Raw genomic sequence first — 22,099 nt, 5'->3', positions numbered from 1 at the left:
TCGTGGCAGGCCTTCCTGGGCTCAGGACGCCCGTTCCCGCCCAGCCAGGAGTTGCGGAGTGTGCATTATCCCTGGCCCGGTCCTCGGGGCTCGCTCCTCCCAGCCGGGGACGCCGCCCAGGACTCCACCGTCCTGGCTGCAGTGCGGGCCCCTTCTCAGGCCCTTCAACTCTGAGCAGCTCCTGGACCACCGACGAGCCTGACTCGGGCCGTGTCCTCCTCTGGCCTCGCTCTCCGCCTCCCCGCACCTGCCGTCGGCGGCCCGGGCCCAGACGCGCGCGGTCCCCCGGCAGGACCTGAAGGGCGGCGTGACGCGCAGGTGGGCGCAGCCCCTCCCGGGCCGCGACTCGAGCCTGCCGGGGGCAGCGGCGGGGTCACCCTGCCCGCGCCTTCGCCACCCCCTCACCCCGACCCCGACTCCACGCCCCACAACTTCTGACGGCGAAAACGGCTCCCAGGAGCGCCTAAGACGCACCAGGCAGCGACGCCGGAAGTCCCGGACAGAGCCCTGCCCGAAACAGGAAGCGGCCGCTCATTGGCTCAGCTCTCCGCCACTCGGCCCGGGGCATGGTGGGTAACGTAGTTTCCATAGCCCCGCTGCCGTGCTGAGGGATCCTTGCACCGGTGACCAGGGTCCATTCGTCCTGCCTCCCTGGGTCCCCGTGTTGTCCTCGATGTGCACGGGGGCGCCGCCAGCCCCCCCCCCGGTGAGGCCACGTGGGGTCGGAGCGGTGACAGCGCGAGTCCCCTCCTGAGCCCCCGAGCCCCAAATGTTACCCGGCTCTGGTCGTGTGCAGAGCGGGTCCCTGGCTGACTTCCCACCCCGCCTGGTCTTGCTGGAGTTGAGGACAGTCTCCTTGCAGGTCAGAAGTCCCTCTTCAGTGGGCTTGTTGAAACCTGCTGGAGATAAGAAGCTGCCTCATAATATTCCTCCCTTTATTAGCCTGTCCCTCCTTGGTTTCCTCTTGACTCCCCGCGGGGTGAGAAGTGTATCTGCAAGTTTATCTCCCACTTATATTCTCTCTCTCTCTCTCTCTCTCTCTCTCTCTCTCTCTCTCTCTCTCACACACACACACACACACACACACCCCATAAATCAAGGGAAGCTCTTCCAGATTTTGTGGACATTAAAAATACGGTTTGCCTTACTTCGCTTGAACTGAATGCTACATCTAATTAAAAAACCAAATTCAATTAAAAGAACTTATCAACCAGATAGTTCTCCAAAGTATAACATCTTGATCTACTATGCTAAGAATTTTCATTTATAAGACCATTTCCCTGTCATGAGTGAGCTAGTAACATAGAAGGAGCATGTTTGTGTCTTTCCACAATGTCATAATTTATTGAATAACAATTAAGTCACGCCATTTTCATTGGTTAGTTCACAGAATAATTGTGTGTCACCGAATGGTCATAAGCCAGGAAATCACAATCTTAATTTCTTATGAAGGGTTAAGGCAGTCACATGAGTCCAGAAAGCTAAACTGAGAGCAAAGGCCTTAGCAGATACCAACGCAAAGAGTCACGGTCGTGGTCATGAATAGATAGGACAGACAGATGGTGAAACAGGCAGTTAGGTCAATGGGCACCATAAAGACTTCTCAAAAAGTAAAGGCCACTCCACGAAATTAACCTGTAGAAACATTCCAAACATTCCAGCCAACTCCTTTTCTGAGTGAAGACTACAGACTCAAGGGCTAAAGGCACAACAGCCCATCAGAAGGTCACAGGCCAAACCAATAGCCTTGGCACTTCCCAGTACTTGATCAGCATAGATAGTGAGCAGTGTCCCGGCAGAGTAGCTGCAGTATCCCCTAGATAGTACACGTGGGTGGAAAACCGCTGTTTCTTTTGTTGAGTAATTTCTACTCTTTCATTTCCACTCTCCATTGTCCATGGATTTTATTCTTCTAAACTGTGAGGCAAGAACCCAGAAGGAAGTCACTGGCAAGTGGCTGGGGTCTGCTGAAACGCTAAACAGGCAATTGTCTGCTCTGGAGGGTTACAACAAAGTTAGACCCATCTTGTTCCTGCAGCACCAACAGATTGGGTCCTGCCAGCTAAGACCAGTGGGCAACCCCTGCTGTGAGTAGCTGCCGTGGCCACAGAGGGCTGCAGGCCACTGGCACCGACAGCAGCAGAGGTGAAGAATTCAGTTTCAGTCAGATAAGATTATGAACAAACCAAAGGACTTGTGCTCTGAGCTCAGGGCTGTCAAAGAAGAGGAACTATTCTGGGTCCAGGTCTGGACAGATGGTAGATTCACAGTGTCAGCTTGGAGTGGACTGTGTGTGGTCAATACGAGCAGGAGAACTTGCACTCTGCTAAAGCCCAAGGACGAGATTCAGCGGGCCTTCAGTGTGATTTTCCTGAGCAAGGCTTGTGACAAATGACCAGGTGACAGTGTTAGGGTGCTGTCATGTCCAGTCTTGAGGGACTCCTCCTTTTATGGACCCCAAGTGAGGGGTTGCTTCCTTCAGAGGTCTGGTATGATTGATGAGCTTGTGGACTTGTCTCTCTGGTGTGGTCTGATATACCATGCACCCATGTGCTTCTGATTAGTTTGATAAGTTCATGGGTGGTCATTTTTACTGTCACAGTTTATTTATCAGTTTGTGCCTTTGGTGGTGGCAGGCGGATGGTGGTTGTTTACTTGTACCAACAAGGTGTAGTCATTCCACCTCAGCCCATAAAATGGGGTGGCTTGTGGAAAGCTGCTCTATAAATGGAGTAACTCAGATTTAGCTTATGTTTTATACATTATGGAGTAACTCACAGCAGGCCACACTCCTGCTGACTAGAAAAATAGGGAACAATATTAAAACTACATAACACACATCATCTTTATTTATTTTTTATTATTTCACTGCTACCTTTGAAATTTTATCGTTTTCATCTTGGGGTTTGATTATCTAAAAAAAGGCTAAGTAACACTTTTTGTTTTAATCTACTAAGTAATTTATAGTGTTTTTAACTTTCTAGTTTTTGGGTCAAAATGGACAGGTCAGAAGACATAATTCAAGAGACGGCAGTGGAAGATCAGAAAAAGGTTTATGTATGCACTGGATCACAGAGAAGTAACCACACCTCTTTTTAACCCTTGCTCCCATTGTAAACTTTGTTCATATATCCATATTTGTAAGTCTGAATTAGTCTATAAAAATCACATTAAAAAGGTAAAATTATTTAAGTGCGATATTAACTGATCTGTATTTTATAAATTTTAATCCATAAAAATATAAATAAGAATGGTAAATTTTTAAGAAAAGAAATATACATTTAGTGCAAGTTATGAATTACATTTCATCTTCAGTGTCAGCAGTGAAATATCTCAAGGAAAGAAAAGAATCACTGATCTAATTTCAAGAAAAAAAAATTCCAGTGTTTTAACATGCAATTAATTCCAGTTACAGCTAAACAGAATACTTCCTCCTCTTTACTGTCAAAGCAGCAGCAGTTTGTTTAATTATGCTGAACAGCACTTGTATATTATAGAAGTAGTTTTAGAAATAGAAAATTTGCATAAGACCAGGTCACATTATCCATAAAGTCTGAGAGGAAAAAAAATGAAACAAAACTGTTCATCCTTTAAAGTCAAGTTTCATTCTTTTTGATTCTGAACCACACAGCACACAAGCCAGGAGATTTCCTTCATGCTTCATCCGAGATTTACCTGTCTGGCAGCCTTTGGTGTGGTGTGTGGGCACTGCTCCAAGCCTTTAGTGATGGTACAGACTACATGGTAATGGCACAAGAAACACTCCCTTCTTGAGATGAAACCTCAGTAAAATCACAGTGCATCTCAGTATGAGAAAGGACTGCTTCAAAAGGTACACCAATTTAAAGAGGCTTTGTTACAGCTCGGGAGAGAGAGAGAGAAAGAAGAAATAAAAGGTCTTCTGGAATGTAGAAAGGTAATGCTTAGCTATACGACTCATGAATGAAACAGAACAGTTCTGATAAAAAAAGGGCGAGACCTCGCAGTCTTACAGATGGCTCAATTCAAAGTAATCCCTCGAGGAACAGGGACCAATAGCATGTCTTTGTAACGCTGGAGTAATAGGCCAGGTGCTCCAGGGCTCTGGTGCTGTCTCCTTGAGGCTCCAGCCTGCACTGTCACAGCACGTCCTCAGCTGAATGCATCCAGTGCACAACAACAGGAGTTGGATGCTGCCCTCCAGGTAGACAGTGGAACCTCACTCCTTTCCTTCTCTCTCTCCTCTCCCTCCCCTGACAATTCCTCCTTTCCACCAGCATTATTTGCAAACCATGTTGCACAAGCCGGCTTTTATATTTCCTTTTTTTAAAGGAGGAAAAAAAGTGGACGACTCCCTTAGGTTAAAGAGTTGTGCTATTCCACAAATGAACTTCCTCTTCTGTTTCCTCTCTCCTCATCTATGGGATTCAGTTGAACATCACTGAAGTGGGGTCCTGGTTTGCCGTCTGGGCCATATGACGGAGGATATCTTTTTTTGTTATAACGCCAAGGAGGCGCCCATTGTGAGTTACCAGGCACTGCCTCAGACCCAACTTTCGGAAGATATCCACCACAATTTCCATTGGGGTGTGGTCTGTCACTGTAAAAGGGCTCATGTCAAGGATACTTCGAAGTTTCAGTGGCCGAGGACTTTCTGCTGGAAGAGATGGGGTGTGTTGCGCAAAACACACCCAAGAACTGCCAACGATACCTTCTGATACCTTCTTGTTTTTTTCTGGCACTTTCTATTGCAGTTGTTAAGTCTCTTCTGAGGGCAAATCCCACTAATCTCTGAGATTCTTTTGACATGGTGACAGGAAAACCATTGCAGCTAGTTTCATTAATCATATTTTCTATATCATCCACTGTCATATTGTCCTGTGTCAGGACAGCTAGAGGAGGGTCACTCCTTCGAGGTCTCATGACATCGGCAGCCAGGGTGGTAGGAGTGAATTCTTCTTTTGCATCCAGAAAAGGGTATCCATTTAATCGGATGTGAGCTTCATAAATGCCTTCTCTGCCAAAGGCATCTCCAACCCATTTACTTGTCATCACTGCAGCCATCAGGGAACAATATATTCCAAGCCTCCAGTAAGCTCAAAAACAATAACCACCAGGGAGACTGTCATCCTAGTCACACCACCTAAGCATGCAGCAGCACCAACCATGGCATAAAGACCAGGCGTAATGCCATCAGCCCCAACCTCGCACCACTCCTTGAAGATGAACCAGTCGTGGTGATAGTAGGCAAGCTGTTCCACTGCAAGGATTGTGGGGACAATCCTTCCGGCTATTGCTCCAATGGCCATGCTGGGGATGAACAAGCCTGAGGGAACCTTTATACCCAAAGTGCATACTGTCATTATGATTTTAAATATGAGTGCTAAGCATAACTGCCATATAGCTGAATAGACTCCAACGCCTGCTGGACGATCAGGAATATCATCCACAGTTTTACTGGCATTCATGTCATTTCTGTAGTCACAGAGAGAAGGGGATTCCAAGGGACCACAGTCTGTAAAAAGCTCCTTAATCAGCTCACTGGTGCTGAGCCTTGGGTATGGATTGGGGAAGGCTGTCACAGCAGTAATGGCTGCAACAGTAATGACTTCTAGAACAGGGTACTTTCCAGATTTGGTGAATTCACGTCGACGACACCAGGCAATATTTGCCCTAATTAAAAAAAGCTCCCCAAAGCCCTCCAAATACCCCTAGCAGAATAAAAGGAAACAGTTCAAAAAGGTACTATGGTGTATGATATTCCACATAAAAAAGGACCAGACGGCTGTTACCAAATGGATTGATGGATCTCAAAACAAATGCAGCCACTAAAGCAGCAAAAAAATGATCTCCATAAAGTTTTGAGAGGAAAATAATAGCTAACCTCTTCCAGGCTAAAAAGAACTCCTCCAGTCGGTGCACCAAAAGCTACAGAAACACCTGCAGTGAGGCAGCTGATAGCACCTCCCGTTTTTTAGCTTCATTTGTGCTATACTTTGGAAAGAGGTAGGAAAAGATATTTCTGCAGCAGCAGGCCACATGTACCAGAGGATCTTCTTTTCCTAAACTCAAACCTGATGCCACAGCCAGTACTAAAGTGATGGTTTTAATCATTAAAGTCCATTTTCCCAAGTAACCTCTAATGATGAATCCACTCAAAATCGTTTTAATCTCTGGAATTCCAGAGCCACAGGCATATGGAGCAAATACCTTTACCAGGGAAACTGCAAGAAAGGCAAAACTCAAGGCCCAGAAGATGGACATTATGTAATTCATGATGTAAGAACCAGGACCCTCTGCTTGACCTATGATTAATTCTGCCCATGTTTTCCACTGTGGACATTTATCCCTCTCTTCAAATGTTGTTTCATTAGATCCCCAACAACACTGTTCATGGTTATACCACAATGCACTAAGGCAAATGCCCTCTTTTAGATCAGTCATCCAATCAGCAGCAATGTCTATCAATCCAGCCAATGCCCCTGATGCCAATCCTGTTAGTGTTACTACTAGCCATCCTGACCACGCATCATATAAACTTTTTGTCATTTCCCATGCTGATTCTTTCTTTTTGCTGTTGATCCGCCTGTGCCTTTCTCTGTCTTTACATTTCTCTCGCACCCAATCAATAATATGGAAATCATCATATGTACCAACACCCGGAATTGGTTCATCCAGAAAATCCAATAAATGTGTAGAACTATTAATGCTGCCTCCATTTGTCATTGTATAATGAGTTCCAACTGCTGTGTCACCATCTAACAAATTGTCATCTTCAGAAGTTTGAAAGTCCATAATAACACCTGCTCCATCTAAGAGCTCCTCATCACTACCTGCACTTGTTATACTGTTGTAGCTGTTTCTATAATAGCCTCTATGGAAGGCTGCTCAGACTCCATTTAGCTGTCTGATTATCTCGCAGCTCAGAGGCATAGCAAAATCGGTGGCTGTGTTTTGGGCTGCCTTTGGATTCTGCATCTGTTTCAAACCTAAAACCTAGCTACCCAGGGAGCTTCACCTGCAGAAACCCTGACACAACGAAATCGCTATCGCGATTTAAAAGGTACCTGGTGTTTTGTACTGAAGAGATTACGTAAATTTTGCCAGGTGGGACTTTTTTTTGTCCTCCTTCAAACACGGGAGCAGCATTAAATTAAATCCTCTTGCTTTGCAAGGCCCTAGAGTCAACCTGCTTCTGTCCAAGATTAAAATTAAAACCTCCAACCACACTCCCCTCTTAAAGACTACAATTGAATCCATGCTCCAATTCAGGGGTAAAATAGAATAGCTTTCAAGCCACCGCACCCTCCTTCCTCATCATCCAGCCCGATTCCAGGCTGCAGATGAACTAGGACTGTGAGAAAGGAGCTCCAGGTTCTGGACCAGACCGGCCCTGACCCACGGAAGGGGAAGAGCCACATATCATCTTTAAACCTACTGCTTTCACTGGGCCTTCGCTTACTCCCTTCTTGGTGATGTTTGTAGATAACTTCTGTGTCTTTGAGACATAAGTTTTCTACTTTGCTTCAACAAAGTCACTTTTGGAAGCGCAGATTTGGGGTGTGAGAACTGTTAACACTATAGGCTAAATCTTAAGCAATAATGCAAAGAATTTAAGCTGTGTTTTGATGAGAAAACTAAAAAGTCTGAAGTATTTAGAAAAAGACTAATTTAGAAAAAGACTAATTTAGGGCTGGGATGTATCTCAGAAGTAAAGCCCTTATCTCGCATGTGCAAGACACTAAGTTCAATCTCCAGAACCACAAAAAAGTAATTTGTTGAATTCATAAATGTTGTAAGGATTGCATCAAAATGCAAATCTTTAAAATGTTAAGACAAATAGAGATTAGTGAATAGAAATAGCAAATAACAAGAGATGTAACAAAGTTATAGGCATGATGGTATATTTTGGTGAGGAAAGTTAAAAGGAAAAGGGAATGTTTTGGGATGAGAAAGAATTTTTTGTGGAAAAATGAGGGTTTTTTTCCCATAAAAAATGACTAGATTATTCCAAGTTGGGAAAAATAAAGATAGGAAAAAACTCAGGATTTAAACAAGTTGTCTTAGTAAGTCATAGAAGGTTTATAAAGGAGAAATCTTATACATTTTTGTGATTGTTACCAGAGGTTGAGAGTCAGCTGTGGAGTGAATCTGTCACTAGACAAGAGCACCAAAAACATTCACTGGAGAAAAGATAGCCTATTAAACAAATAGTGCTGGCAAAACTGGAAATCCACATGTAGCAGAATAAGAGGGGTTTTTTAAAGTAATAAACTCAAAAGAAGGAGCTACATCCTCCAGTCTCAATTTATATCCAAGGTACTGCCAAAAGCTAAAGAAAATTACAGATGTTAGAATCGAGACCCACAACTTTCACTTCAAGATTGATGAAACTGGCCTTCTGGTGTTCAACGTCTAAGACATGGAGACAAAAGCCAAGGAACATTAAATGGCTGAGAGGATAGTCAACCAGGACCTAGGAGACGGCAGGAACTAAAAGGCCCTGCAGCTCTAGTGAATCACTGCATCTCCAGCCAGGAGGATAAGGAGGACCCTAGAAACAGTGGCCAAACAGAGTACAGTTTTCAAAGGTGAGGATCATCAGAAACAGAAATGTCCCCAGGCCTTCCAAGGGAAGCCACGTGGTCAGGAATATCTGGATCCATTCCTACAACTGGCATAACTAACACAGAAAAAGAATGAGAAGTCTTGAATGACCTTCACAGTAGCAGGGAATCACAACCAAAAACATACGTACATAAATAAGGATAGAAACAAGAAAAAATTAACAGTCATGCATAGACAATTAATTATAAATTAAATGAAATTTATAAAGAAACTGTCCAAAGAAAGGGTCCTTATACATGATTGCCTGATGATGACTATCAAAAAGGACTGTGCCAGACCACAAATTTGCAAAGAAGCCACCATGACTTCAAATGCAAAGGATTTCTGTAAGGACATCTGTATGGTAACTGTTCATCCTTAGACTGAGGCCACTTCTGTTTTTAATCTCTGTGGCCAAAGATCATTGTCATTTTGATAATTTGGCAGGTTAAAAACCTTTTTAATTATATCTCGTTACTGTTCTTTATTTAATGGTCTTAGTTAACAGGTAATATATGTTTTGTTTTTTAGTCTCATTCCTTCCCATGCCATTGGCCATTTTGGGGAAAGAAACACCACTCAACAGATGGAGAAGTTGATGGTAATGAAAAGCAGAGAATAAAGAAAAGTAGAGTTTTTAGGATCTTCATTGAGAAGGAAGCAGATAGAATCAGACCAGATCTGAGAAGGGGCTCTGGATATTGCACTATATACTCAAGAAAAGGCACCAGGGGCTGCGGTGTTCAAGGAGAAAGACAGACAAGTCCGAGCAGCCCCCAGCCATGCCTGTGGTGTCCTAGCCTGCCCAATGCAGCAAGTCTGTCCGAGTGGCTCAGGCACCACTGAGTCAGGCCCTCAGTGCCTTCAAAAATTGCAAGGTACACTCCGGGTACAATCTGACTCTCAGAAGATCCCTGTCTTCAGTGAGAGAAGGCATTAAATATACTCATGTAGACTTACTAATTTAAAGGTTTATTATCAATAAAGTGAGTTCCCTGGTCCACTTCTCTACCACACATTTGGAAACTTAATAAATTGATTGCTGTCTGATGTCCCCCGTTTGTAGAAAAACCAAACAGAACAGTACAAAACAAGATGGGCTCTGAGGCACAGTGCAGTGTGGGTCAACAGTAGAAAGCAAAAGTCTTCAGCCACAACAGACCCATATTCCTAGACCCACTAACTCTTCCAGGAATCTCTTGTTCAGCCTGCCCTGAGAATACTGCCATTCTGCCCATGGGCACAGTCCACCCTCAAGCCAGAAGGCTCCGATGACAGAATTAGCTGAGCCTCAATCCTCAATGCTGTTACTGCGTGTGACACTGCACAAGAATTCGACTTCCTGGTGCCTAATCTGTGTTTCAGGCTGTTGTGTGAGTAACTTTTGGAAACCTTGTAAAAGCCTAACTTACATCATGTGCCTGATCTGTCCAACACACCACAGTTCATGGTGCCCTGAGAAAAAGGTAAAATGCCTCACCTGGTGTGCATACTCCAAATCCAGTCACCAAGACATCACACACACTGGCCTCTGTCCCACTCTGCCACACATTAGACTTGGGTTCAAAGGAGACCTGGAACACGAGATCCTCCCTGTTTTGAACGCAGGAACCTGAAAGAGGATGAGACTGCTCCCTTTTAGACTCAAGTACGTGGTGTGGAAATGCAGCTGCGGTGACCACTGTGGTAGGGCCTCTTCCTTTCTTCACCTCTGGCTGGACAGATTGCTCCCAAAGATCCATCTTGTGGACCCACAGGTAACTGCCGATATGGGCGCCACCAACACGAGGCTGGAAGCCCTGCCCAGGGCACGTAATTTGAACAGAAGCCCTCCTTCTGAATGTCCATTGGTCTAGCAGCCTCTCAGAGAGGTGGAGCATTCTGGGTGCGGAGGAGGCATGGATCTGACCACATCAGGATCCTGGGCTTTTGACATGGTGGTCAAGAGTGAGGGGGGTGGTTCTTAGTGGGGCTGAGATGGGATTCCTGAGTGGGATCTCTGTGCTGAGCACCCAAATGTTTAAAGACACAACATTCCCTACTAGGCAAGACCCCAGAAGCAAAAGCTGTCATTTCACCACCCTGGAGGCTGCTGATCCAAACAGGCAAACCCGGCTTCCTCCAGGGAAACCACGGAAGGAGGCAGGCAACATCTGTGCTCTCTATGCTGAGGTGGAGGATCTGAGTGGCCTCGGCACCTCTGGGTGGATTCACAATAGGGGAGAAGGCCCCTCCAGGTGACCATTTGTCCCAGGCCTCCTGACCTGTCCATTGGGCCACAGCTGCTGGAATACACAGTCACCATCCTCACCTTGAGCCTCCTCCACTTGCCGGGTAGGGAAGGGATCACTATTGCAGCAAATAACCGTGCTGCTCTGTGTAGACCAGGTCATGGGAACTGGGATATGCTGATATTTCTGAGTCACCTCCACTTGCTGGCAGTGTCATGTCCGGACTGCCTTGTCTGGATACCTTGTGGGTGCTTGGAGAGGTGAGTTAGCCTGTGAGAAGAATCAAGACCTTGCCTGGATGCAGCATGTGGGGAATCTTTTGGGGCAGGAAGGTGTAAGATTTCATCTTTAGAATGAAAGACAAGAACTTAAATTGTGAATTTGACTACTAGCACCAGAGGGCTGGGTGTATAACCATATTTTCTTATTATCTTTATTCTTGCTGCTTGAGTGCTGATGACCTGACTAGGGACAGACTTAAAGTGTCCCCCAAAGCTCTTGTTAATGTAGGAATGTCTGGAGGGGAAATGATTAGACTGAGAGCTGGAACCTAATCAGTCCATCCTAGTTTGAATGAACTGACTAGGTGGTTACTATAGGAAATGTGGTGTGGCTGGAGGAAGTAGGTCATGGGTGTGTGCCCTGGAAGGGTTCATCTTCCCTTCATCCCCTTCCACTTTCTTCCTCTTTGCTTCCCAACTGCCCTGAGATGAGTAGTTTTCCTCTGCTGTGCCCTTCAGCCATGATGCTGTGTCTCACCTCTAGTCCAGAGCCATGGACCTGGCCAAGCTCACACTAGGGCTAGCCCAGGAGCATGCCTGTATTAGTCAGTTTTTGTTGATGTGACCAAATATAACAGACAAGAATAATTTAGAGGAGGAAAAGTTCCATATGGGGTCATGGTTTCAGAGGTTCAGTCCATGGTTAGCTGGCTCCATCACTCTGGGCTAACGGTAAAGCAGAACATCATGCCAGAAGGGCATGGAAGAGGCATGCCACAAAGCACAGAGAGCAATCAGATATACCAAGGGCAACATATAAACCCGCACGTTATTCCACCAGCGACCTACTTCCATTAGCCACATACTACATGTCTGTATATACCACTCAATCTATTCAAATTATTAATTCATCAAATTATTAATCCATCAAATGGATAATCCATCAAATAAATTAATGATCATGTCACAGCTCTGATAGTCTAATCATTTACCCATTAACATTCCTACATTAACACAGGAGGTTTGGGGGGACATCTCAAACAATAACATTTCATATACCAAATAAGCAATGCAGAACCTACACCCATAACCAGCTCCTTGATCAATCTGTCACACAGGAAGCTAAGATTCCCCTTGCCCTAAATCACTCAAAGGTTACACCTGAGAACCACTCTATACCCAAGAATTGTCTGCTTCAAGAGAGAGGCAACAAGGCTGGGTATGGTGGTGCATGCCTCGATGACAGCTATTTGTGAGGCTGAGGAAGGAGGATCACAATTCAAGGCCAACCTGGGAAACTCAGACTTTGTCTTAAAATAAAAAACCACTCAGTGATACAACCCTTACCTACCATGGGTTAGAAACTGGGTGCAAACACTAATACTGTGAAAAGAGAGAGAAGGCAGAATGAGCCTCTGTACATAACTTAATTGAGGCTGAAAGAAAAGTCTCCCATATGGGAAGCCATTTCTGAGTCAAGGCTTTTACTACCAGACTCCAGCTGCTTATCACCTCCTGAACTCACAATCAAACTGTGAGATTCCGGTTGTTTCAAGGTATGAACACATCTCCCAATTCTAACCATCAGCACTTCATAAACCCTGAGAAGAATAGTTGCATGTTCTTTAAATTAGGCTGTGCCTGTACTATCACACTCAGTCCATGGAAGCCACCATTTTGTGCATTTGTGTTGTGGAAATGAATGAAGATCAAATAAATGAGACAAGCAAAGGCTATGCATTCTGAGCATACTATATCAAGGGACTCAGGCACTGTTACTTGTATTCAGCAGACTCCAAGGCAGTAAGAGAGTAGAAATGCTTCATGTGTGCCCAGGTGGGAGGCAGTTGGCATGGCAAAGTGGGAGATAAGTAGAAGCTGGGTGGTCTTGTGTGATTGGTTTAGGAAGCCTATGGGCTTCCTCTGGTTGGTCTTAAATTGAAAGCAGGGACAATTTTTAAAGAAGTTGGCAGTTACTTACCAAGTCCTGCTCTCATGGCTGACAGCTGTGTAGGTTTTGAGTCAAGATCTAGTTTCATGGGCGAGGGATATGGCTCAAGCGGTAGTGCGCTTGCCTGGCATGCGTGCGGTCCGGGTTCGATCCTCAGCACCACACACAAAGATGTGTGTCCACCGAAAACTATATATATATATATATTTAAATTCTCTCTCTCTTAAAAAATAGATCTATTTTCATATTTGGCTGGCCATATTCTGTATATTCAGTTTCTCCTTGTACGTACATGGGGACCTACATGTCAGGTCTGGGGGTTCTGCCTTGTTATGTCTGTCACATAAATCTGTGTCAGTGCTGTGGTGTTAGCACTTCCCTTCTGGTCTCACAGGCCCTGTATGCTTTGCACATGTTCATTTTGAAAGAATGATCAAGGCTTGCCATTGGAGAAAATGCCTGTTTATTGAGGAACAGCTCTGCACATTAATGAAACTGGGGGTGGTTTGACAGTTATGACAGTTTAATGGTTGAACGGTTTGACAGTTGGCATGGGGTGCTTTCTGATTCTTGGATAATGATCATGTGAGCCAGAAGGGCTATTCTAATTGGTGGGTAAGGATCATGTGAGCCAGCAGGGCTCACCATTGGACGGCTCTTCTTGGGGAATGGGGAAGTTAGTCTTTGGAGCCGGGACGACTCCCAACATCCACCATGCTAGATTTCTGCCTCATGTCCACCATACTAGTTTTATGCCTCATGTCCTCCATGTTAGTTTTCTGTCTCATATCCAACATGCTAGATTTCTGCCTCATGTCCACCATGCTAGTTTTATGCCTCATATCCTCCATGTTAGTTTTCTGTTGTGGACGTGGTTTATATGTCCAGGCTGGTTGAGCTGCATCAGCTTCACATTTCTGTCACACAGGATCTTCTGCATTTTTCACCAGGCTGTGCTCCACAGAAACCATCTCACACAGAATGGCATTCCCACTCTATTTGACACATAATGACTGAAATTTTTCTAGGCTGTGCTAATGTGCTAGGAAAATACTGTCACACTATAGATTCCTGATGTGTCCACAGAGTAACCTCTCATCTCACAAAATAGAGAAGCATCCAGGCTACAAAGTAGAAGCATAAAGCCCTAGACTATTTCACTAGAGATCTTTGGCAGTGATGCACGTAGGTAAAAACTGAAATAAGAACTATTCTTTGCTATAATAGCATCCCTATTGGGGCACACCAAAGTGGGAGCCTGATACAAGTTATCTATCACTTCTTACAAGCAGAGCAAAACTGTATGTTCACCTCACCCAAAAGGGTCAGAATATCCACAATTAAAGGCATATTCCATAGTAAGGACTTTTTTCAATGCACTCCAGAGCAACTTGAGGCAGTTACCAGTTGGTGATGTGGAAGATAGGAGCATCAACACCAAGTATTGTTTGGGACCAACAATTTCTAGTCTTCCCTCAAGCTTCCAACTGAACCCAGATTGATTCCTCTTGGCCAAAATAGCATTGGAATGATATCCATAGAATAATCAGCTAGAAAACAGAATTAGGTTGCCTTGAGGGCTCAGGCAACCTCAGAGTCCCTCGAGAAAATCTAGGCTAGGTCCTCCTGGCCCAAACTTGGTTAAAACCACATTTTTATCAGTCAGAAAAAGGAATAAATTCCCCCTAAAGGCTCAGACTGATCAAGATTTTTTCTAGGTAATGGGAGAACATAAAACTGAACATTTGGGTGAAAACACAGATGTACTGCTTTGTCATTGCACATCTAAGTAAAAATGCTTTCTTTGCATGCAGTGTAGTATAGGAAGATGGCATCCACCAGAGAAATTGGCAATAATGCAATTTTGACAAGGTTCCAGGTAGTTTAGAATGTGCATAGCAGCTCCTTTAAGCCACACACGTGCCTGGAACTCATACAGGTTTTTACCCAACTGGATGTTTGAAGTAAAGTATGAAGTTCAAATTGAGGTAGATGGAGTCATCACAAAGGCACTCTGGTACCAATAAACTGAAGAAACAGAACATGTCTTCAGGTCTAAGTGAAGCTTTCTGGCACCAAACAGCTTTAGACCTAGGGCTGAAGGATTTCCCACATTTTCTGCCTTTATAGGACCTCTCCATGGTGTGCCAGTTTTGGTATTGAAGTATGCTACAGCATTGGCTGCAGGAGTTCTCAAATATTACATTCATTGGGCCTTTACACAGTATGAACTTGTTTTATGATTACAACTTTCCACCAAAGGATTTTCCACATTGGACATACTCATTGGCATTTTTCCATTATGAATTCTGCAGAGATCAATAAGGTTCAAGTGCTGACTAAAGAATCTATTATATTTTTCACTCCTATAAGGCCTTTTGCCAAGGTAAATTCTATAGTATGTAATGAAGGTATATCTGAGCTTAAGGAACTTCTCACAGTGACTGGCTTATTTTCTACTGCTTTAACAGAATACCACAAACTGGGTAACTTATAAGGAAAAGGCATTTATTCCTTATATTTCTAGAGGTGAAAAATCCAAGGACTTTATACTACCCTGTAACATGGCAGTAGGCATCAAGTAGCAAAAGAGCACCTTGTAAGATGGGGCAAGGGAGAATGGAATTTTATAACAACTTACTCTGACAAAAAAACAACCTCACTCCCACAAGATAAGCATTAGTCCATTCATGAGCAGAACCTTCATGACTTAATATATCTAAAAGGCCCCAACTTTCAATACTGTAACATGGAAATTAAATCCAACACCATTTTTGGAAAAAATTTTAAATTATAGCACTAGCCAAACTGATAAGGTTTTTCCCCATTGTGAGTTCTCTGGTGCTGAATAAAATTAGATTTGTACCTAAAGACCTTTCCACATTCCTCACACTCATGAGGTCTTTCTCCACTATGAACCACTTGGTGTTCCATGAGGTTACACTTGACTAAAGGACTGTCCACATTCTCCACACTTATAAGGCCTTTCTCCAGTGTGAACTAGCTGTGTTCAATGAGGCTGCACTTTTGTCCAGAGGATTTCCCACATTCTCTACACTTAAAAAGTCTTTCTCCCATGCGAACTCTCCCACATATAATGACGTGAGCTCTTTGACTAAAGGATCTCCCACACTGTTCACAATGATGTGGTCTCTCTCCAGCGTGAGTTCTCTGGTGATGAATAATATTTTATTCGCACCTAAAGGTTTTCTCACATTCCTTACACTCATAAGGCCTTTCTCCAGTGTGAGATAACTGGGTGTTCAATTAGGGTGCATTTTTGCTTAAAGCATTTTCCACATTCATTACACTTGTAAGGCCTCTCTCCAGTGTGAACTCGCTTATGTATAATGAGGTGAGATATTTGGCTAAAAGATTTATCACACTGGTCACAATGATAAGGCTTTTCTCCAGGGTGAATTATCTGGTGCTGAACAAGAGAGTACTTGCCATGGATTGTTTTCCCACATTTGCTAATTCACAAAGGCTCTCTCCAGTGAAGACACTTGGGTGGTCAACAATAGTGTGTTTGTGACTTGTGTCTCTTCCACATTCACTTAACTTGTAATGCCTTTTTCCAACAGGAAATACTTCTGCACAGTCTGAGAGTTTGTTTGGCTTCTCATTTTGAAGGATGGCCTTAGGCTGGAGAAGGCCCAATATGATAAGAAAATCCTTCCAAACCTCCTTAAAAGTGAAAGACTTCCCTGACATACAGAACCTGTGGCTCTTCACAAATGAGGTTCTGTCCACATCACTCTTCAAGGGTTTCTGTCCACTGAAATGCTGCGGGTGCTGATGAAGGTTTGCATATGCCCTAACCAAGTACAACTTCTGTACAGGTAAATCAGCCAGGAGCAGAATATCTTTCAAGCCTGAGGTGCAGATGTCACAGGAGTGAGTCTTCTGGGTGGATGGGACTGACTTTGGAGTCCTGGAGTGTGACACTCCTACAAAAACTCTCTGCACAGTAGTTGCCTCTTCAATCCTTTCTCCATACCTACAACCACAAATCAGAAACATTATGATGAAATGCATGTAGATAAACATATTAAGAGTCCACAGGATTGTTCTGAGGATATGGGAGGTAGGAGCAGGTTGATTTGTAAATATCAGAGTTCAGAATATCTCACCAACTGCAGGACACAAGGATAGACTTCAGTGTAAGAAGAAAAGACAGAGTCTCCAATTCATCCCTCTGCAACCTGCCTTCAGATATTGCTACCTCATGATCCAAAACTATTGACATGACACTAATGAGCAGCACTGAATCTAACTCATTACACAGCCTTCACTAAGACATTGTGCCTGCTATGTAGAAGGTTGCTTGCATCCAGGAATATTTAAGGATATTTACATACCTAATAGCACATTAGGTGTGGGTCAGTGTTGTACAACTGTGTGGAAGGGTGGGAGCTGGATGAGAAAAAGTGACACATGTAGATCAAAAACATTGAGTCATCTAGGGGCTAGAAATTACAGACAAGATGACAAGCCAGAAAAAATTAAAATAGGTGTGTCTAGTGACATCTGCACCAAAACACAAAGGACACAGGACAGGTTCCTAATATAATTTGAAAACATCAAGGCCAGGAGTTCTCTGAGACAAACAGGGCTCTCCCTGCACCTTGAGTTGTACCACTAAATGGGACCTGTGTGAAGTAAGTCCTAAGGGAAAGGGGACAGGTGATCTCATAGCACTGGCCCAGAGTCACATAGCATGCTATAGACCATAGGAAAGAAAGTTAGGATTACAAAGATCCTTGAAGGATGTTCTGGCAACATCCCATGGTCCATGTAAATATTGATCAGGAAAATGCCCCAATTCCTGACATAGGCAGCCACAGGAAATGTCACCAAAGAAGGTGCAAAACTTGGGGAACAGTGACCCAAAGAGGGAGTAGAAAGTAAATTGAGATCTGCTGCGCTGACTCAAAGACACCTGACTCCCAGACCCCTCAAGCCCCCACACACTTAAGGACAGAAGGACTTAGGGCTTCTTGTAGCAGTGCACAGAGCTCCTCCCTACACATGTGCCAAGACAGTGGGGAGGATGGCACAGCTCAAAAAAGGCGATGCAAAAGGCAGAGCTGCCTCTAGGGGCAAAGTAGATAAATAGAGCCCAGCTTAAAATAATGGGGTGGGGGTGAGGATCTTACTCACTGAGGTTACAAGTGAAAAATTCTCCAACATCACACCTAGGTAGAGCAGCTTCTGAGCCCATCAAGGAGCTCCCACTCTTCCTGGGAGAAGTAAATGGTCACATCCTAAAGGATCATATAGTCCTGCCAAGATGGGGAAAGTTCAATCTATGGTCAACTTCTCTCCCAGTACCTCGAGTCCATCTCTCATTCGTCACCACATCCCCCTCTCTCCCTCACCTCCATCTCCTTAACTTACAGGACATAACAAGCTCAAGTATCACTGACACTCACTGAACACTACATTCTTCCAAATCAAAAGGCAGATGGGTGGGAATACACCATCCAAACCCAGAGCCTGGCATGTAGGGTCCCATAACATCTCACAAAGCTGTTCCATAGGACGCCAGATCATACCTCTTACAAACAGCCAAATGTGAGGTTGTCATTTACCTTCATGTCATCAATGGCATGGGGCTGGGGACATCATCTCACATAACTTCTATCAGGCCTACCAATCCTCTCTCACGTAGCCCACACACATTCATAGCCATTTCCATCCTTTGTCCACTCTATGGAAATCTCCCTGATCTCCAAACATGTTACTCAGCAATCAAGCCAGAGAGTGTGTGGAAAACTCAAATATGCTGCAATACTATTCCAGACCATTTCCAGTTTCAGTGGCACAGGAAGCCCCCAACTTGCTTTGGAGACCTCTCTGCCTGACTCTGTTCCTTGCTTCAACCCCAGTCACCAAGAATCACCTGTGGATCTCAGACACCCTTGTTCCTTTTCCACTTATGCTGCACATGATGTCTTCTTGCTAGTCAGTCTTTCTCTGCTCACTAATTCTTATTCAAATAACAGCATCACTTTCTCAGGCCAGTGACACTCCCCATGACCACTTGTGCCCTAAACATAATCCACCCACCTTATTGAAATGCCCTGGATATACAAAGGGTTGCAAGAAAATTGACCAGTCCAAAAAGGGCAGTGCATAAGCACAAGTCTTGGGACAAGGGTTATCTTGCCCCAACTATACTTACACATCAGCATCTATATCACATGCCCTATCCACTGTCATCCTTGACCACCAACCAAATCATCCTCTCCCCAACATTCTTCTCATGGTCACAAGTGCACACCTGTGCTTCTCATGCTTCCTATCCCACATAGATGCCCAAGCATAAGACCAAGTTGTTTTACCTTTTCTGGGCACTACTATCATGACTAGGAATCTTACTCCTATGACTCAGAGCCCATGGTGCAGACACTGGCCACAACTTTTGGATGTCTGCATCTTAAATCTTGTATGCCCAGCTGCCTACTTGATGTTTCTAATTATTCTTGGAAACACCTGAACCTGTTAAAATGGTTATGGTCACTTCCCCCAAGGGCCAAAGACAAAACTGACATCTCCAGCAGTTAGCCCTACTGTGAACTTTACTATCTCAGTTAATAGAACTTCCATCCTTCCACTAAGGCCAAAATTCTTGGGGACACATGTAACTCTACTTTTCCTCTCTTGCCCTTAAAATCTTAAATCCAGGCAGCTCTACTTAAAAAAAAACAAGATTACAGACCCAGAATCCCACATTTCCCACTTCTACAGCCACTACCATGGTGTGGTTACTATCAACATGCACCTGTACTGTTGCAGAAGCTTCTTCCTTGATCTTCCCCACACAATCTGCTTTTCATGCTATAGTCACATAGAACTTCATAAAAACTGGGACACATCACCTCCTCCTGTCATCCAAACACCCCACTATTTTCAATCACCTTCAAAATAGCCATCTTATAATCCAAGAGAGTCATTCCACTTCTGATTCCTGAACCTCTGCTCTTAGTTCTCATAAGAAAGGAAAACTATGGTTCTCCAAAATAGCTTCAAACTCATTTCCACACACTTGCATGCTGTAATATCAATGTCTGGGACAACCTTTCATAACTTATTCACAGGCTGCAAACAAACACTTCACATAAACCTAATCCTTGACTGTTGACCTTGGGTTTGTCACTTTTGGGGGGATGGGGGGTATGGGGATTGAACTCAGGGGCATACGACCACTGGGCCACATCCCCAGCCCTATTTTGTTTTCTTTTTTTAATGTTTTAAAGAGAGAGAGAGAGAGAGAGAATTTTTTAATATTTATTTTTTAGTTCTTGGCGGACACAACATCTTTGTTTGTATGTGGTGCTGAGGATTGAACCCGGGCTGCATGCATGCCAGGTGAGTGCACTACTGCTTGAGCCACATCCCCAGCCCTATTTTGTATTTTTAGAGTCAGGGTCTCACTGAATTGTTCAGTGCCTCCTTAAATTGCTGAGGCTGGCTTTGAATTCCATGATCCTCCTGCCTCTGCCTCCCAAGCTGCTGGGATTACAGGCGAGCACCACGGAGCCTGGCTTGGACACTTTTTAAACATAATCAGGTTCAAGGACTGGAAGGAGCACAATCATAGGTGCAGTGAAACATGCCTGTAATCCTAGCTACTTGGGTAGTAGAGGCTGGAAGATTGCTGTCTCGAAATAAAAAAATAAAAATAAAGTGAGCTGGACATGGTTGAGTGGTAGGGCACCCCTGGATTATATCCCCAGAACCTCAAAAGAGAGAAAAATACACAAAAAGAACACCAGCATAGAGGCAAATGGTTATGGTCACTTCCCCCAAGGGCCGAGAACATCTATTGTAAAGGTCGGGCAAGCGTCTGAGGAAGAGACCACCAAGAGACTGTCTCATGCAACAGCAAAGGGTTTATTGGGAGTCCAGCATGCTGGGGCTCAGAGCTCACTTGAATAGAGCAGAGAGAGAGAGAGCCCCAGGAACAGCTTAAGCAGAGCTTATATACTTTCCTTGGAGAGGGCAGGAACTTCACACAGCATAGCCAATCATTGCACGGTTTCTGGGAGGGGTTGTTTTCGTAGAGCAACCAGATGATCAGTGGGCATTTCCGGGAGTTGTTTTTAACTTCTACATGAGTTTCAGGTTCCAGGAAAACAGAACTTAATTCTTACATTCTTAACCTTCTCATTCCCCACTTCTTTTTCTGACTACTTTTAATCTTAAAAGTAAGAAATCATAATTATTGAGGGGTATCACACTCTATTTCTGCCAGTGAGGCATATTGTTGTCTGATTACCATAAGTTTAACTTGTCCAATTTGAGCTTGGAGAAAGAAAACTACATGGTTGAGCAAACAGGGTCCTACAGTTAGCAATAATATGAGGATTATTAATGGAATTTTAGTGGGATCCTCTTCATCAGGGATATCCCAATAGGAAAGACCTATAGCCAGCTGACAAATGTCTGGGTGGAGAGATGGCCACCAGGTCCCTAAGGGGGCTGTATGTGAGATAGACCATACTTATTGTCCAGTAGGATTTGTGATCAGCCATCGCTGCTGAACGGGCTGATGAGGGTTAGGACTATTGGTGGTCAAGGGGAGAGTCCATAGCCCTATCCACATGGCGAATATGCAATTTGAGAGGGTTACCAGTCTTTTCCAGTTTCCAGCCAGAGTCTGGACAGGGCGCAGGCTTGAGATGAGAGGCATGGATCCAGGAAGTGATTCCGTCTACCTTTACCGCTGTAGGTGTTATAAGTAGCACCTGGTATGGTCCTTTCCAGCGTGGTTCCAGGGATGACACCTGATGTCGTCTTACATAGACGAAGTCTCCCACTTGATATCCGTGTGGAGTCCCTTCGTTCCCAGGTTGGTAGGCAGTGGCCAGCTGTTTCAACAGGTATCACTGGGTTCTTTCAAGAGCTTTAAGTCTGTCAAGCAAGGGGGTGTGAAAGGAATCGATAGGTCTTAGAGTTGGGGTTAGGTCCCTTACTGGAGGAGGGCACCATAGAGAATTTCATAGGGGGTGAGGTTACACAAAGAAACAGAGTGCCGCAGTCTGGCTGGGCACAATTCAGGAGCCACTTGTCAAAAGAAACTAACTTTATTTTTAGAACCACAC

At 44.3% G+C, this 22,099-nt stretch overlaps 1 pseudogene; it reads right to left on the bottom strand.

Annotated features, from left to right (window-relative positions):
* Positions 1–4,406: 4,406 nt before the first annotated feature.
* Positions 4,407–7,184, bottom strand: LOC143383652 (H(+)/Cl(-) exchange transporter 3-like; annotated as a pseudogene).
* Positions 7,185–22,099: the final 14,915 nt, after the last annotated feature.

The sequence above is a fragment of the Callospermophilus lateralis genome, chromosome 18 (genome assembly GCF_048772815.1).
Source record: "Callospermophilus lateralis isolate mCalLat2 chromosome 18, mCalLat2.hap1, whole genome shotgun sequence".
Classification (NCBI taxonomy): Eukaryota; Metazoa; Chordata; class Mammalia; order Rodentia; family Sciuridae; genus Callospermophilus; species Callospermophilus lateralis.
This window is presented reverse-complemented; position numbering and strand designations above follow the sequence as displayed.